The sequence below is a fragment of the Drosophila miranda genome, assembly GCF_003369915.1.
Source record: "Drosophila miranda strain MSH22 chromosome Y unlocalized genomic scaffold, D.miranda_PacBio2.1 Contig_Y2_pilon, whole genome shotgun sequence".
NCBI lineage: Eukaryota > Metazoa > Arthropoda > Insecta > Diptera > Drosophilidae > Drosophila > Drosophila miranda.
In genome coordinates this window covers 6,929,734-6,947,663 of record NW_022881614.1, presented here as the reverse complement: position 1 = coordinate 6,947,663, position 17,930 = coordinate 6,929,734, and the positions used below count along the sequence as shown (strand labels likewise).

At 43.8% G+C, this 17,930-nt stretch overlaps 1 protein-coding gene and 1 long non-coding RNA gene across 2 annotated transcripts in view; one reads left to right on the top strand and one right to left on the bottom strand.

The window, feature by feature from the left end:
* LOC117192563 (protein windpipe-like) overlaps window positions 1-17,930 on the bottom strand; it is a 59,260-nt gene that overhangs the window by 7,221 nt on the left and 34,109 nt on the right. The gene's annotated exons all lie outside the window — the stretch shown is intronic.
* Window positions 2,663-4,572, top strand: LOC117192564. Its single transcript, XR_004474376.1, has 3 exons — window positions 2,663-3,079; window positions 3,130-3,412; window positions 3,783-4,572. It is a non-coding gene; the product is annotated as an uncharacterized LOC117192564 (long non-coding RNA).

Genomic DNA, 17,930 nt, shown 5'->3' with positions numbered 1-17,930 from the left:
GCAGCCCTCGAAGGATTACAGCAAACTGCTTTCACTATGTCGCCGACAAAAGGCCATAGTAGAGTCCGTTAAACGCAATCTGGAACAACTTTCAGAGGCGGAAGGACGCACATCAAGTGATTTGATAAAATCACTATGGACTCAAGCGCAGGAAGTCCACTTCACAATTCATCAGGAATACGAGGACCCAGTGGAGGGAGGATATGACATGAAATCCTTCCTAACACTGGAAAGTAAGGTCCAAAGAGCATTGACAAAATCAGCCACACCAAACACGGATAACGTGCATCTTCCACGCATCAGCATCCCAAAGTTTGATGGGGATCTATTAAAATGGACCCAGTTCTTCGATCCGTTCTCATGCATGGTGCATGAGACCAACATGCCTACGGTGAAAAAGATGTGGTATCTTAAAACCACCGTTACCGGCGAGGCAGAAAGATTGATTCGACATATCGATCTAAAGGAAGAAAATTATGAAGCCGCTTGGGAAATACTAGTTGACGCATACAACAATCCCAGAGATGTTTCGAACACGGTACTGAACCGCTTCCTCAATCACCAAACAATTAATGACGATCCCAAGTCATTAAAAGAGTTTTATATAACAACCATAGAATCCCTTGCATCACTAAAGGGATTGGGCATCAAAATATCTACATGGGATCCGATATTGATTGCCATTATCAGAAACAAACTGGATGTAACAAATAAGGCCTTGTATGAGCAATCATTGGGAAGCTCAAAGAACATTCAGGCGCTGGATACGATGCTTCAGTTCTTGGAGCAAAGAATTCTGGTTCTAGGAACCAGTAAGAAGCCACCAGCATCAAGGAGAGAGCCAAAAGGCACGACATGTGCGTCAGCAAACACAGGGAGAACGCGAGCACCCTTATGCACATTCTGCAAAAAAGCAAGCCATTGGCTCTACGGATGCGAAGAATTTCGCTCCAAATCTCCATCAGAACGACTAAATTGGGTACAAAAACAAAAAATGTGCGTTAATTGTTTTAGAACAAATCACAAAACAAACGCATGCCCTGGTCGAAACTGCTTCAAGTGTGACAAGAAGCACAACACGATGCTACATTTGGAAACAGCATCAGGCGCAGCTACAGAATCAAGAGGCCCGACGGTTGGTGCAGCAAGTAACAATAGTTACAATCTTCTGGCCACAGCAAAGGTGGCAGTAGAATCCAACAACGGGCAGGTTGCTAATTTCAGAGCACTGCTAGATTCAGGATCACAGATAAACTTGATCTCTGAACGAATGGCATCAATGTTGTCACTCAAACTAAAAGACACAACATTACGGATCGAAGGAATTGGAGGTCAACCAAAGACCAGCAGAGCACGAGTAAATGTGCTCATGAAATCCCTTCACAATGGTTTTACGCAAAGAATTGAAGCTTTCGTATTACCACAGATAATAGCTGATCAACCAGCTCAGGCACTCGATTCAGATAGCTTAAACATACCAAGCAAGATCTCACTGGCAGATCCAAACTTCCATAAGCCAGGCAAAATCGACATGCTAATCGGAGCCGAGCATTACTACTCGCTGCTGCTACCAGATCAACAGCAGCTAAGGACAGGAGGCCCGTTGCTACAAAACACGAAACTGGGATGGATTGTGGCAGGAAAAGTCAAATCTGCCCACAATTCCTCACCCATTTGTGCAACGGGAGTAAACGAGCTCATGGAAAGATTCTGGACTCTGGACAATCTAGAGACGGAAGACAAACCACGCACTCCAGTGGAAGCACGGTGTGAAGCTCATTTTATAGAAAATCTTCAGACAGCTCCAGACGGCCGTTTTATTATAAAGCTCCCATTTTCCGAACACCCTTCAGCCCTGGGGGAGTCGTTGGAAACCGCAACAAAAAGATTCCTAGCGTTGGAGCGGCGAAGCTCAACAGAAACTTGGAAGAGTTATGTGGACTTCATGGAAGAGTATGAAGGACTAGGACATATGAAGATTGTGCCAGCATCAAAAGTTCCCAAAAGGCACTACTTCATTCCACATCATTGTGTACTCAAACCTGAGAGCACCACCACAAAGCTTCGGGTAGTATTCGATGCCTCATGCAAATCAACAAGCGGGAAATCTTTGAACGACATTCTGCAGGCTGGACCCACCGTTCAGAGCGAACTTATGTCCATTCTGCTACGATTTCGAATTCATAAGTACGTATTCACAGCGGACATAGAAAAGATGTACCGGCAAGTGTGGATGAATCCGGAGGATCAATTCCATCAGATGATAGTCTGGAGAAACAATCCATCCGAAGAGATCAGGTACTATCGCCTGAAAACAGTAACATATGGGACAACAGCTGCTCCGTTCCTAGCAACGAAATGTCTGGATCATTTGGCAATACAATACAATGACAGACTACCAGTAGGATCAACAACATTAAAAACAGATTTCTATGTTGACGACTGTCTAACTGGAGCAAACACGATTCCAGAGGCAATTCATGTTCGACAAGAACTAAATAAGATATTGCTACCGTCCGGATTCAAATTGCGCAAGTGGTGCTCCAACAATGAGCAACTTCTCCAAGGAATCCCCAAAGAGGATATTGTAACCGATGTAAAATTAGGAGAGACACTAGAGCACTACAGCGTGTAGTGTCCAACTATTTAAAAATCAAAAGAAAAAGGAAAAGGTCGAACAAGTTAGGTACACTTTCTAGAAAGATACTTTTCATACCGCCCTCGCTAGCATAGCTCGAAGAAATTGGTGGAATGCAGGAGATCCAGAAGATCATCCGATTGCACAGTTATGTTAAAGCTTAAAGCTCAACTTGGGAATGCAATAGGTACAGGCGAATAGACTTTATTCATGTGAAATCAGTCCCCTGCATAGTTTCACTTACGGCACACGTATATATAGATTTTCGTGATAGCAATCGCAGAGTGAATGGTGAAGACACGTGGAGTTACATAACTTCCAATTTTTCGCTATTATCCAATCATCCACTGTTTATTTGGATTAATAATCCCGAAGAGTGGCGTTAGCTGAACTACCCGAGGGAAAAGTGCAAATAAAGTGAAATTCTTGAAAGAAGCAAAGGTACGTTAGTCCACCGTGGAAAGATAAGGTTCTGACACAGTTTTATTTAGGGATAGGAGTACTGGAAAATCTTAATACAGCCAAGCTGGCCAACCAATCTACGGTATCAACTACTAAAACAACAAAGCTGACCGTTTGGGAGTTAGTGCAGTGCACATCCACGGCGGCAAAGTGAAGGCTGAACCGTTGACGTTGGGCTAGCTCAATACCGGAAATCATTTACGGCTCGTGAAAGACCAACCACCATACACCACTGCTGAATGTCCCAACTTCAGTTTGAACCTGCCGATCTCAAAAAGCCGGAGGACATAATCGTCACCAACCTACGAAAATGTACAAAGGATTGAGTAATTAGGCTAGCCTAAACCACATTGCCTCAGAACCACTCTTGCTGTCAGCAGATTTTTGTTTTATTTTGATTCCCGTGTTTCTCAAGTAAAATTTCAAGTGCAAGTTCCCGTTTGCCTTTATCATTATCACATAAAAATCTATACGCTGCTGCTCTACGCGCCAGCTGTTTAGATCCACATATTCATATCTCGTTTATCATTGTGTTGATTAATGTAGTAACTAAATAGCTTCCTCCAATGAGTAAATTTGTAAAGTAACTGAAGATTTTGAAAACTGAGCAATATGAGTTTGGGATAATGGTTTCTCTTTATATATATATACATTTATACTGACCAACCTCTAAATTACACAGCGTATACAAATGAATCCGTCAAAGTCATCTTGGGCCCAACGATACACCTATGAGTTTAACCAATTACTGTGAGTACCACTAGTGGCTGAAACCACAATGCCTATACACCAATTCAGGCGTAAGTTTGATAAAGTAGATATATATATACTGATTTGAAAGAATATTTCCCCCCTCAAATGCTCAAATAATTAAGTTTTTTTTTTGCTGATCCAAGAAGAAGGAAGTTTGTATATTTTTGTTTATTTGTAAATGTAAGGTATCGGATTATATCTGTAATTTATGTAAAAAATATCAATACAATCTCTTATGGTTAGGGACATTTAACATAAAAAAATAAAATGAATTGGTAATCATGAATATGTCTGCCTAAACTAAATATTGTCTCCGTCCGTCAAGTACTTATGCTTATCTCCCTCAAAATGCACTAGAAGATGTTGAATCTTTGAAATGGGACAACGCCCGAATGTAAACGCGTTTGTCATGGTTGGGTGGGTAAAGACTAGGGACATATATCACCGCTGTTCCCTCCATCAGACAGAAGACGAACTACACTTTTTCTAAGCGTTTTCTAAATGCGTATCGGCGCAGAGTAGAAATGAGTTTTCTTTATTGGTTATTGATATTAACGTCGAGATCCTGTTTAATTTTTTTTTGAAGCGCATTATATTGATTTGTGTCAGGAAAACTGTGTAGCTAGGGGAGAAAGAACCCCGACCAATCCGACGAGCTGGACCCGAGCACAGCAAGAATGCGCGCCTTCGAACCTAGCTTCCTATTAACATGAGGTCAGGAAAAAACCATCTATTGGCCAATGTCGGAGTTAGAGCCTAAATAGGCTCTGGCCCTAACTCACTGGCGAAGACTGAAAACTACACAAACATGGCGCCCAACGTGGGGCCCGAAAAGTTTTCTTTAAGTCCCATTTAAGCTCTACAAATCCATCCATTTACTATATTTCACATTTGCTGCACAACCAGTTGTTTTGTATTCGGCTGGAATCGATCGGTGGATTTAGCGATTGCAATTCGGATCCCGGATTGATCGACCCTGATAGATCTATGCTGAGCAAAATAAACAATCTTGACAGGAAACAATCTCAAAGTGTTTTGGATTTACGATGCTCTGGAGAATTTCGGACATTGTCCAGCAATTTGAGATGGTTGTAGATGAGTAACAATAATAGTTACTTAGCTAAAATAGAGGAATGCGCTGGAGGAGAGTTTTCGTTTTTATACCCGATACTCAAAATCAGTATTGGGGTATATTAGATTTGTGGTAAAAGTGGATGTGTGTAACGTCCAGAAGGAATCGTTTCCGACCCCATAAAGTATATATATTCTTGATCAGCATCAATAGCCGAGTCGATTGAGCCCTGCCTGTCTGTCCGTCTGTCCGTCCCCTTCAGCGCCTAGTGCTCAAAGACTATACGAGCTAGAGCAACGATGTTTTGGATCCAGACTTCTGTAATATGTCACTGCTACAAAAATATTTCAAAACTTCGCCCTGCCCACTTCCGCCCCCACAAAGGACGAAAATCTGTGGCATCCACAATTTTAAAGATATGAGAGAACCAAAAACGTTGAATTGTAGAGAATGACCATATCTTTAAGACTGCGGAATCTGAATTGGATCGTATCATTATTATAGCCAGCATCAAGAAAACAATTTCATTTTTTCTCGCCCTGTCTCTCTCTAACACATACGTAGCATAGGCGGCTTTGCTTAGAGTAAAACATTAGCGCCTAGATCTCAGAGACTACAAAAGCTAGAGCAACCAAATTTGGTATCCACACTCCTAATATATCGGACCGAGACGAGTTTGTTTCAAAATTTCGCCACACCCCCGTTAAATTGTCAAATGAAACAAAGGCAAAAACTAGTTTAGAAAATAAGTTAGAAGAAGCCAAACCCCATTTTTCTACTATTCCATTACATGTAAGGATAGCTAATTACAATAAGCTTCGCGATAAATTGTTTGGCGAGACTATAAATTCCAAAATCCATCAGACCCAAAGAAGGTCGACGAAACGATTAAGACAGTATTGGAAAACGATTCGCTCTGACAGAAAAAAACTGGTAGCCGCGATTTTTAGTAAAACTGATAACAGACTGTACACAGAAGTATGCATTGAAGGGAATAAGTACACTGCGCTCCTAGACTCTGGGGCAACCCTGAGTTGTGTCGGAGGCAAGGCAGCACTGGAGTTCCTAGCGTTAGGAAAAACCAAAAAGTGCTCCGGCAACATACGAACTGCTAATGGAACGCCAAGTAAGGTTGTTGGCAAATTACAAACTCAAATTACTTATCGAAAGAAAACAGCATGGTTAGATCTTTTTATTATCCCAGGTCTCAAACAAGATATTTATCTCGGGATAGACTTTTGGCATCAGTTTGGATTAACAGATAGCATCAGCAACGCGCAGGTTTCCGAGCTATACGTGGGTGGAGAGACTCATGACCAAGAACTCCCCAAGTGGCATCTTTTGTCAAATGAACAACAAAGTCGCCTAAAGGCCGTTATAGAAGTTTTTCCATCATTTGCCAAACAAGGTTTAGGCAGAACAAATTTGATAACGCATAAAATAGAAGTCGGATCCGCAACACCCATCAAGCAAAGACATTGGCCAGTGTCACCAGCAATAGAGAAACTGATGTTTGCCGAAGTCGATCATATGTTAGCCCTAGACGTAATTGAAGAGTCTTCAAGTCTATGGAGCAGTAATTGCGTGTTGGTGCGGAAAGGGGAAAAGAACAGGCTTTGCTTAGATTCGCGTGAGGTAAATAAGGTCACTATAAAGGATGCTTATCCGTAACCTCATATAGACGGTATTTTGAGTCGATTGCCGCCAGCTAGGTTCATAACAGGCCTAGATATGAAGCACGCCTTTTGGCAGATACCACTCGACGAAAAGTCACGGCAATGTACGGCTTTCACAGTGCCAAACAGGACACTATATCAATATAAAACAATGCCGTTCGGGCTCTGCAATGCTGCGCAAACTCTCTGTCGGCTAATGGACCAGGTTATACCGGCCCATCTAAGAAAATGCGTCTTTGTATATTTAGATGACTTACTTGTGCTGTCAGAGGATTTCGAGTCGCATTTGGTCACGCTTCAGGAAATTTCGGTTTGCCTAAAAAAGGCTAATCTGACCATTAATATTGAGAAGTCCAAGTTTTGTATGCGCGAAATAAAGTATTTGGGATTCATCATTCGAGAAGGACAAATTCTGACTGATCCAGGGAAAATAAAGGCCGTCAATGAGTTTCCTGTTCCTACATCTATAAAACAGTTGCGTCGGTCCTAGGATTGTCTGGTTGGTATCGGCGATTTGTCGAAAATTATGCCACCATAAGCTTTCTACTGACGGAATTGTTAAAGAACAAAAAGTCTATAATTTGGAATGATTATGCCGAAAAAGCTTTCAATCTTCTAAAATCGCGTTTAACATCAGCTCCGATTTTGATTACCCCAGACTTCACAAGCCAATTTATCTTACTGTGTGATGCAAGTACCTACGGGATAGGCTGTGTCCTGGCGCAAGAGCGTGAGGGTGTGGAACTCCCAATCGCGTATATGTCGGAAAAATTATCGAAAGCCCAACGGAACTACACCGTTAGCGAACTGGAATGCTTAGCCGTTATCAAGGGTATACAAAAATTTCGTGCATATATAGAAGGTCAAGATTTTGTGGTAGTAACGGATCATGCGTCTTTAAAATGGTTGATGAAGCAGAAAGATCTTTCTGGAAGACTAGCGAGGTGGTCGATGAAATTACAATCATTCAATTTTTCTATTACACATAGGCGAGGGTCAGAAAACGTTGTTGCTGACGCCCTGTCTCGACGTTACCAACCTGCTATAGAAGAATTCGTTGCCAGTAGTCCCATGATTGATTTACAGTCAAGTCAATTTAAGTCGCCGGAATATCTTAGAGTGATTCAACGAATACAAGAGAATCAGTCAAAACTGCTTGACTTAAAAGTTATTGATGGATATGTTTATAAAAGAACCAGAATGCACCAGATGCACATTGTGGTATGGCTAAGACGGTAGAAAAACTCAAAAGGTATTTCTTCTGGCCCCGAATGGTAAGCCAAATTCGAGAGTACATCTCAGAATGCCATATTTGTCGATCTACTAAGAGTCCGAACAAAATGTTAAAACCTCCGATGGGCCGACCATTAACATCAGACCGCCCCTTTCAATGCTTGTATATGGATCTACTAGGTCCGTACCCCCGTACTAAAAATGGAAACATTGGGTTGTTTATAGTAGTAGACCATAACACGAAATTCCATTTTCTTAGCCCTCTAAAGAAGTTCACGGCGCCAAAAATGTGTGAATACCTGGAAAGCTCCATATTCTACACCTTTGGAGTGCCGGAAGTTGTTCTAACGGATAATGGTTCGCAGTTCAAATCTAGTTTTTTCGAAGCTTTTCTTACAAGTTTTGGCATTACACATCGGTGTACGGCTATATATTCTCCTCAGGCCAATGCTAGTGAACGATTAAACAGATCGGTTCTGGCAGCCATCCGCGCTTATATTGGAAGTGACCATTTCAATTGGGACGCTAATTTGAACGCTATCAATGGTGCACTTAGAGCAGCGGTGCATCGAAGTACTGGTTATTCACCTTATTTCCTTGTTTTTGGTCAGAACATGATTCTGAACGGAGAAGATTATACCCTATTGCGAAACATGGATCTGCTAAGCAACGACGTCCGATTAGAACACTCCGATCTGTTACAACTGGCAAGACAAGACGCTAAGAAAAACATAAAGAAATCACATGAGCTTAACGCGAAGAATTATAATCTACGGAGTTGGAACGTACAACTTAAAACGGGTGACGAGGTTTTTGCTCGTAACTTTACCCAGAGCAACGCGAGTAAGAAGTTTAGTTCGAAGTTAGCTCCGGTTTTCATTTCTGCAAAGGTTCTCAAAAAAAGAAGCCCCTATTATTATGAGTTGGTGAACCCAGCAGGGAAAAAGATTGGAGTTTTCCATCTCAAAGATATTCAGGTGAAGAATAAATAACAGCATTTTTTTCAGATAATGTACCTTCGAGCAGGTCTTGTTTCATTATCTGTGGTTGTAGTGTCCAACTATTCGAAAATCAAAAGAAAAAGGAAAAGGTCGAACAAGTTAGGTACACTTTCTAGAAAGATACTTTTCATACCGCCCTCGCTAGCATAGCTCGAAGAAATTGGTGGAATGCAGGAGATCCAGAAGATCATCCGATTGCACAGTTATGTTAAAGCTTAAAGCTCAACTTGGGAATGCAATAGGTACAGGCGAATAGACTTTATTCATGTGAAATCAGTCCCCTGCATAGTTTCACTTACGGCACACGTATATATAGATTTTCGTGATAGCAATCGCAGAGTGAATGGTGAAGACACGTGGAGTCACATAACTTCCAATTTTTCGCTATTATCCAATCATCCACTGTTTATTTGGATTAATAATCCCGAAGAGTGGCGTTAGCTGAACTACCCGAGGGAAAAGTGCAAATAAAGTGAAATTCTTGAAAGAAGCAAAGGTACGTTAGTCCACCGTGGAAAGATAAGGTTCTGACACAGTTTTATTTAGGGATAGGAGTACTGGAAAATCTTAATACAGCCAAGCCGGCCAACCAATCTACGGTATCAACTACTAAAACAACAAAGCTGACCGTTTGGGAGTTAGTGCAGTGCACATCCACGGCGGCAAAGTGAAGGCTGAACCGTTGACGTTGGGCTAGCTCAATACCGGAAATCATTTACGGCTCGTGAAAGACCAACCACCAAACACCACTGCTGGATGTCCGAACTTCAGTTTGAACCTGCCGATCTCAAAAAGCCGGAGGACATAATCGTCACCAACCTACGAAAATGTACAAAGGATTGAGTAATTAGGCTAGCCTAAACCACATTGCCTCAGAACCACTCTTGCTGTCAGCAGATTTTTGTTTTATTTTGATTCCCGTGTTTCTCAAGTAAAATTTCAAGTGCAAGTTCCCGTTTGCCTTTATCATTATCACATAAAAATCTATACGCTGCTGCTCTAAGAACCAGCTGTTTAGATCCACATATTCATATCTCGTTTATCATTGTGTTGATTAATGTAGTAACTAAATAGCTTCCTCCAATGAGTAAATTTGTAAAGTAACTGAAGATTTTGAAAACTGAGCAATATGGGTTTGGGATAATGGTTTCTCCTTATATATATATATACATTTATACTGACCAACCTCTAAATTACACAGCGTTTTTTTTTTTTTTTTTTTTTTTTTAATTCCATTTAATTGCTTGTATTTACAACTTATTTTATACTTAAAGCAAACTATATTAAAGGTTAGGCTATGCAAGCCCAACATGTGTGGTACGGCCGTGAAGCAATGCTTCACACATGTGCAGGCTTCGTTTAGACTAACTGGACTCTTGTCTGGTGCTCAACAGCGCGCAGTTCCCTCATAATGGTCGCCGCGAAGCAGCTCGTCGCCTCCCAGTTTTCCGGGGACAGGAGCATGCACGGCACCAAGCTCTGCTTGACTACGGCTCCACCCAGCGCTTCTTCTAGCCGCTGGCGCTGCGCTGCGAACCTGCCACACGAAAATATCGCATGCTCGGCATCATCCTCCACGTAGTGCCCGCACCAAGAGCATTCTGCAGAGTCCGCGTGCCCGAAGCGATGAAGGTAGCTTCGGAAGCAGCCGTGACCACTGAGGAGCTGAGTCAGGTAAAAGTTGACCTGCCCGTGCTTCCTGCTTACCCACGCGTCGATGGACGGGATAAGCTGGTGGGTCCAACGCCCCTTAGTGGTCGTGTCCCAGCGCTGTTGCCACCTTCTGAGACTCTCCTGTTTGCACGCTATGCGTACCTGCCTTTTCGCCGCCGCGTCCATTCCTCTGCCATGTGTTTCCTGGTAGTATGTGGACCGTTCATCCGCCAGGAATTCCAGGGGTGCTATGCCCGCGATCACGTGTGCTGCCTCGTCCGAGACCGTTCGGAAGGCACTGGTGATCCGAATCGAAGAGAGGCGGTGCGTGGCTGCCAGACCCCGTGCGTAGCTCGCTGTTCGAAGGGCCTTTGCCCAGATTGGCGCCGCATATAGCATCACCGATCTCGTGACACTCGTTAGCAGTTGTCGCCGCCATTGCTTTGGTCCTCGGGTGTTCAGCATTAGCCTCGAGAGCGCGCCGTTGGTGGTCGCCGCCTTCGTGCCCATGTAGGCCAAGTGCTCCCGAAAGCAGAGACGTGTGTCCACCAGGACACCAAGGTATTTGATAGCGCGCTTAGACGAAACCAGGGTACCTGCCACTGAGATGTTGGCCGTCTCGACTTTTTTCCGGCTGGATACCAGCACTGCCTCTGTTTTGTGGGGTGCGAGTTCGAGCCCGACCAGGTCCAGCCACTGTTGAATGCGCGCTATCGTTTGGTTGCAGGTCTTTTCCCACCACTAGGACAGCCACATCGTCTGCAAAACCCACCATGTGTACTCCGTGGGGGAGGCTGAGTCGCAAGATGCCGTCATACATTGCGTTCCACAGAGTGGGGCCAAGCACTGAACCCTGCGGGACGCCTGCCGATACCTCGTATTCCTCCGTGCCAGCCTGCGTGTCGTACAAAAGCAGCCTTCTCTCAAAGTAGCTTTGTACCATCCGCTGCAGGTACCTGGGTGTGTCGAAACTCTCCAGCGCCCTTAGGATGCAGCTCCACCTCGCCGTGTTGAACGCGTTCTTAATGTCAAGGGTGACTACTAGACAGTACTCTTTCCCGCCGCCTTTCCACCGAGTGCCGGCAATTGCACCGGAGGCAATGTCCACCACCTTACGAACGGCGTCTATCGTGGATCGGGCCTTGCGAAAGCCGTATTGGTGCGGTGAGAGGTCGCCAGCCTCCGCGATGGAGCGTTCCAGTCGCGCGCAGACCACCTTCTCAAGCAGTTTACCCGCGGTGTCGATCAGGCAGATAGGCCTATACGACGACGCTGTCCCCGGCGGCTTGCCTGGCTTGGGAATAAGCACTAGCTTCTGTATTTTCCACCTCACAGGGAACACTCCTTCCCGAAGGCACTGATTTAGCAGCTTCGCAAAGATGTCCGGACGCGTGGAGAGGGCGAGCAAGCGTATACAAATGAATCCGTCAAAGTCATCTTGGGCCCAACGATACACCGATGAGTTTAACCAATTACTGTGAGTACCACTAGTGGCTTAAACCACAATGCCTATACACCAATGCAGGCGTAAGTTTGTTAAAGTAGATATATATATACTGATTTGAAAGAATATTTCCCCCCTCAAATGCTCAAATAATTAAGTTTTTTTTTTGCTGATCCAAGAAGAAGGAAATTTGTATATTTTTGTTTATTTGTAAATGTAAGGTATCGGATTATATGTGTAATTTATGTAAAAAATATCAATACAATCTCTTATGGTTAGGGACATTTAACATAAAAAAATAAAATGAATTGGTAATCATGAATATGCCTGCCTAAACTAAATATTGTCTCCGTCCGTCAAGTACTTATGCTTATCTCCCTCAAAATGCACTAGAAGATGTTGAATCTTTGAAATGGGACAACGCCCGAATGTAAACGCGTTTGTCATGGTTGGGTGGGTAAAGACTAGGGACATATATCACCGCTGTTCCCTCCATCAGAGAGAAGACGAACTACACTTTTTCTAAGCGTTTTCTAAATGCGTATCGGCGCAGAGTAGAAATGAGTTTTCTTTATTGGTTATTGATATTAACGTCGAGATCCTGTTTAATTTTTTTTTGAAGCGCATTATATTGATTTGTGTCAGGAAAACTGTGTAGCTAGGGGAGAAAGAACCCCGACCAATCCGACGAGCTGGACCCGAGCACAGCAAGAATGCGCGCCTTCGAACCTAGCTTCCTATTAACATGAGGTCAGGAAAAAACCATCTATTGGCCAATGTCGGAGTTAGAGCCTAAATAGGCTCTGGCCCTAACTCACTGGCGAAGACTGAACACTACAAGCGTGAAAACTCTGGGTCTCATCTGGATGCCGAAGAAGGATACATTGTGTGGACGAACACAGAAAAGTCAGGCTACACGCATCACCAAACGGGTGGTATGTTCCGAACTGGCCCAAATCTTTGACCCACTAGGACTCTTTGCACCGGTGGTAGTAAAGGCAAAAATCTTCATGCAACAACTTTGGGAGCTCAAACTGGATTGGGATGACGAATTCCCATTACAACACCAAATCGAATGGAAAGAATACCGGGACGACTTACAAACATTGAACAAAATGCAAATTCCCCGGCATATCTACGATGGTAAAATTCCAGTTACCCAAGAACTCCATACATTTGTAGATGCATCAGAACGAGCATATGGCGCAGCAGTATATGTACGCGCTACATACAAAAACAACCAAGTGTCAGTAAGACTGCTCTGTTCGAAATCACGTGGGGCGCCGACAGCCAAACAATCGCTACCACGGTTAGAACTTTGTGCTGCAGTCCTCGGTGCCGAGCTCACAAACCGAGTCCGACAGGATCTGCACATGGACATTAACACGGTTTCAGGATGGTTTTGGAGTGATTCCACCGTTGTGTTATCCTGGATAAACGCATCGTCATCAACATACCATACCTTTGTGGAAAATCGAATAGCCAAAATCCAGGCATTAACAAACCAGTCACAATGGCGTCACGTGTCATCGGCCAACAACGCAGCCGATGTCCTGTCGAGAGGAATCGCAGCAAGCAGACTGGCAGATCACAATCTGTGGTTATATGGACCATTATTCCTGCACGGATCTCGAGACAACTGGACGAAGGCACCCAACATAGAACCCAGCAATCTTGAGAGAAAAGCTAAACATGTAAGCTTGCCAATCACACCTAGCGCACTTGGGGATGAATTATATACTTGCAGACATAGCAACTCGTTTCACAAACTGCAACGCATTGTGGCATATATGTTACGCTTCTGCTACAAAACCAACAGAGCGAACACCACGACGCTCTGCGCAGAAGAACTGACTCACGCCCGCACTATAATCCTGCGAACCATACAACAAGTCGAGTTTACAGCAGAGTTAAAACAGTTCCAACGCTTTAAGACTGTGGATAGAAAGAGCTCGATCATATCGTTATCTCCCTTCGTAGGAGACGATGAGCTCATCCGAGTTGGTGGTAGACTTGAAGAAGCTCTACTTCCATACAACGCAAAACACCCAGTTTTGCTGCCTTACAATGACCCAATCGTCAAAATGATTTTGCGGGAGCTACATGAGGAGAACATGCATTGTGGTGCTCAAGCATTAAGGGCAATCGCAAGACAACAATATTGGATTATCAATGACAAGACAATGGCTAGAAGCATCATCCACAGCTGTGATAGATGCACCAAGGCTAGACCAAAGCTGATGCACCAGATCATGGGCAATCTCCCAGCACAACGAGTCACACAAGCACGCCCGTTTCTTAATGCAGGCGTCGACTACTGTGGACCAATCTCGATCCACCATAAGATCCGAGGCAAAAGACCAGATAAGGCGTACATCGCCGTGTTCTGCTGCTTTTCCACAAAGGCAGTACACCTGGAGCTGGTAAGCGACCTGACCACAGATGCATTCTTGGCCGCCCTGCGTCGATTCTTAAGCAGACGTGGGAGGTGCCAAACTATTCATTGCGACAATGCAACGAACTTTGTGGGTGCAAACAACCAGCTTAAAGAATTAGAAGACTCTATATTCAGCTCAAAGGCAAGTGCTCTGATCACGAATCATTGCAACAAAAAGCAAGTGGCTTTTAAATTCATTCCTCCCAGGGCTCCATCGTTTGGCGGCCTCTGGAAAGCGGCTGTAAAATCAGCAAAAAAGCTGTTGATAACAATCACCAACACAGCCTCATTGACATTTGAAGAACTAAACACAGTGATAATCGAAATTGAAGCAATTCTCAATTCTCGACCCATCACTCCAATGTCAAATGATCCCACTGATACAACAGCGCTCATCATCTGATCATCAAGGAAGAACATTGGTCAAGCGCTGGGAATTGGTATCGCGCCTAAAGCATTCATTCTGGAAACAATGGTCTACAGAATACCTCCAAGAATTGCAAGCTCGGCATAAATGGAAGACCGCTTTACCAAACGTACCTGAAGGATTATTAGTTTTGGTTAAGGAAGACAACCTTCCTGTAATGAAGTGGCCAATGGGTCGCATCATTAAGACATATCCTGGACAGGACAACCACGTACGAGTGGTTGACGTTAAGACAGCATCTGGCGTATACAAGCGCCCGATCACTCGTCTAGCGCCGCTCTTTCCAGAAGATGTGGCAATCAAACGTTCCCACAACGTGATCAGTGACACCACGGAGATTGATGAGCCACCCACACAGCGAACAACAAAATTGTCACCTACATTAACATCCACATTAGTGGTGCTGTTGCTCATGCTTCCATTAGCATTGTCACAGTCAATAAATGTGACACAATTGGCAAACAAGCCTTTAATATTCTATGAGAATCAAGAATAGCAACGTCTGAGTGGACCATGATCGTATACTATGACTAATGCAACTATGCAACTAATGTCTGCTGGAATTTCAGAGTTACGATACATGTGCCCTGAATTAAAAAATGTTCCGGCATGTAACTCCATAGTTCAACACTTTCAACATGTGCATAACGAGCTACAAGCAGGAAGCGTTTTAATGAAAACCTCTCGAAAACGCAGATCACCGCTGGACATCATAGGAAATGTAGCAAGCAGTCTTTTTGGTGTTCTCGACGCAAAATACGCAGAAGAGATGACTCAAGTAATTGAGAAAGTGAAAACCAATGAAGACTTTCTACTACATCTGCTCCAAAACCAAACATCAATTGTCGACGCGACAATAAACGTAGTCAGAAAAGACAAAGTAACAACTGATAATCGCCTAAAAATTTTGGAACAGCATATGGCTACTATCAACCGAGAAAGAGGGTCATATCACAGCGATCATCTGACTCAAGCGTACTTAGGACTAATAGCACAATTAACCCTGCTCACAACAACTCTCCAACGAATGCAGTCCGATATATCTGATGTCCTAATCGGTATTCATCATCGGAGAATTAGCTCCACGCTGGTGTCTCCCGAGCAACTAATAGACCAACTAGACCAGATACGGGATCATTTGCCACAAGATCAAATGCTGCCGGTCACAACGAAGGAGGTGATTCAACTATAGAGAATCATGCGAGCCGAAGGAACCCCGACTGTAAAACATGTCATCTTCAAGCTGACGCTACCGCTAGTTTCAACAGCTCAGCTCGAAGTTTTCAGCATCATCCCAATTCCGTTTTGGGATTCAACAAGCTGGAGTCTATTTGACCTCAGAACCACCATAATAACGGTGAACATCCATCGAGACCAGTTCATGGGCACTACCCAAGAGGAATTCCGACGTTGTCTTAAAGTACACAACGAGGAGTTCATCTGCTTTGACCATCAGACGATCTTCAATGTGGACAATTGCTGTGAGTTTCAACTGTTTAACAATAAAACAGAAACACTGTGTCAGGTAACACACACAAAGGCTGATACGGTGTGGCTAAAAACTCAGCATCCAAATAAATGGATCTTCGCAACGCATTCTATAACTAAACTTCAAGCAGTATGCAACGGAGTTCCGTCAACCATAACACTGGAAGGAACTGGTCTACTCTCCATGTCCCCTGGTTGCACCGCTCGCAATACTGAAGTAAGCAATACTGAAGTAAAATCGACTTACACTCGGTTTGGTGACGTGAGCCCACCGGAGACATCACCCTCGCCACCAATGTGGCAACTGAAGAACCAGACATCAGACTTTCTTCAAGAACTTGATGATCTACGCCAGCAACTATCAACCATCAATCATCACGAGCTGCCACACCATCTCACCACCGTGCAGCACCATCAACTCGCTGCTTACGCAACCCTAGCAATATTAATTTTATTGATCATTGCCTTCATTTTCCGAGAGAAGTATCAACTATGGAAACCAAGGCCATCAAATCACGATCCAGCCATGTCATCACCCCCTATACCCCCTGCACGCCGGTTTACCGTTGACTTGAGCGATGGTTGAACACCAGTTCAACGGCCGGGAGAATGTTCAGCCACAGACATGTATTTAATGAATATTAGGAATATACAGTTCAATCTCATACACAAATACTCATAAATAAAATTGTCCATGTCATTTCATGTAACTGAATATGACGACACGAAAAATACATTAGCAACTAAGAATAGACAATAGCACTTGTAAACTCGAACCCACCAAAAGGGATCAAGCAATAAACTATCTACTTTATTGCTGCCAAGTACCTAAGTAAATGCACTGAAATATAACCCCCGCACAGAGTAGGTGTACCCAATCTAAAAATACACTCACAAGGAGCCTGTGCGTTCCTTCCCATAGAATAAGAATACCACTGCTAGCTATATAAGGAGATTCATTTGTTCAATAAAAATCAGTATCAGAAACAGTACCATAGCTGCCTGTCACTCATCTTCCATCGCAATCATCAGAGGCTGTCGCCGTGTCTTCAGATCCTCACTTGCGCACCGTAGGATACCCACTCCGCAGTCCAACTGGTTCAAGTTCTAGTTGCGACGACCAAACTGTAGACGGTTTATGTACCGTATGCAACCCAGCTTCCTACACACACACACACACAAATTAACAATTGCATTTGGCCAAAATCTGCAACTCGATCTAGAGATGATCTTCTCCGCTATCATAATTCGATCACGGGCTTTGACTTAATTGCCTCCTGCCTCCCATCCGACCATACCATACCCTTTGAAGCTGGGGCGACAGGAAACTGAAATTAGAACAGGCACACAGTGAGGAAGGGAGAGAAGCGAAAGGCGGGGGATGGCGATGGCGATGCCGATGGGGTTGAAAGTATTCAGCAAATGCCCCTTGATGGCACAGAGAACGAAAAAAAACTTAAAACCGTTTGCAAATTGAGAGAAATCAGCGCCAGACAACCGCTAAAATCTTAAACGATGACAAATGCCCCACCTTGACTGAGACAACCAGAGGAAGGGAAAGAGAAAGGGAGGGGTAGAGAGACCAGATACCAGAGGCGGAGAACAATCTCGAGTTTCAAAACGAAAGAAAGGGAAAAATTAAATCA